Source organism: Triticum dicoccoides, chromosome 1B (genome assembly GCF_002162155.2).
Source record: "Triticum dicoccoides isolate Atlit2015 ecotype Zavitan chromosome 1B, WEW_v2.0, whole genome shotgun sequence".
NCBI lineage: Eukaryota > Viridiplantae > Streptophyta > Magnoliopsida > Poales > Poaceae > Triticum > Triticum dicoccoides.
This window is the reverse complement of record NC_041381.1, coordinates 576,231,574-576,233,257: the sequence shown is the minus strand read 5'-3', so window position 1 is coordinate 576,233,257 and position 1,684 is coordinate 576,231,574.

Below are 1,684 nucleotides of genomic sequence, written 5' to 3'. Positions count from 1 at the left end.
CAACACATTATTTATTGAGCTTATAGGAAAATCAGGTCAACCTCAGAGCTATACTAAAGACCTCTTAGACAGACAGCAAGATATTCAAGATAATCTGGGAACTTCTACTGTATTCAACTATTTTCGAGATCACATCCCTACCATGATTCATACATATGCAGATAATTATTGGAATACATGCCACTTGCATGTCTGAAAACATGGAGCAATGACCCGTATATGCTAGTAGATCCAGTCAACATAGCTGTAAATCGGTAATCTTGTAAAACTTAATGATGCAGAACAAAACTTAAAGCTAGCTGAGCAGGCCCGTTTTGCTGCCTCCTCTCTATACCCTTCTTTTGCTGTGGACTTACCGAAGGTTGAATAAGTATTTTGACTTACCTCCATTAGCACAACCGTACTGGTCACTTGATTAATGAAATAGACAACTGGGAGGCTGAGAACCTTATATGATGGAATGATAAGATAGTTGCTCAACAACTACATATTTGAATGACCATGTGTAACATCGAAATTCCCCAAATCAGTAATGTAAGAAGTGTACTCTGTAGACTTCTTCCCCCTCAAATTCTGACAAAAATACAGACTTGCTTCTTTTGTGATGAAAATCTCAAAACGTACACACGTATTCTTATAGAATAAAAATTTAAGATCCTTTAAATAAGGTATTCTAACTTAGTCATACGAATTTACATGAGAAAGATTGAAATATACATTGCCTGATTGCTAACAACACAAAAATTACAGTACGAATTTACATAAGAAAGAATTGGACTATCCATTGCCGATTGCTAACAACACAAAAAATACAATCACACCTCAACTTTTGAGGCATACATGTTCCGTTGCAGGCTCAAAAATAAATTAGCTTGGTAGAACCTACTGTCATGGGAATTGCCAACAGAAAATTATGGCTCTGTCTACTGGATGCTTACTGGGTTCATTACAAAAACAACAAACTGGAGGCACTTTGAAGTTAATGTTGATAGTTCTAATTATAGGCTCGCCTAATGGTCATGGCTGGGCTCTGAATCGCCTGATGGGCATAGCTCGGCTCTGAATCAATCTCCATGAGGTATCCAAAAAAATTACGGGAGAAGATTCAGGGTTCAATCCAAATCCAATAGGACGAATTCATGCACAAGACGTGATAGGAAAAAGTAGTTGAATCCCAATCCAGAAGAAAAGATAGGATGGTAAACCGGCAAGAAAAAAATCAAAAGAAAATTTGTGAGATACGAACCAGATCTAGATCAAGAAAAACAAATTTAAGGATGTAACCCCTTCACCACGGCAGATCCATGGCCCAACTTGCTTGCATTAGTTTGAGAGAACAGTAGTTTTGGTTTCCACTGGGATGAGAGAGATTGAAGAGAGAGGAAGGGACGATGGATGGAATACTTCGATGGGGCTGGGTCTCCAGAGAAATTACGGAGAGGAAGGCATAGGTGAATATATTTTTTTTCATGGGTGAGACAAAGGGACGGTGGATTATTTTCACTTTGCGTGGAGAGAGATCTCAAAAAAAAAACTTTGCGTGGAGAGGAAGAATAATGAATGGTTGGTGTTATCTCATCTTGTGAGCCTTTTTTAACAGACTAGCTAATTGCCTGTGCACCGGGGGCATATACCTATTCTAATGGTTCATCATCAATTCTGCCTCATTTTTCTTCCTCCACCC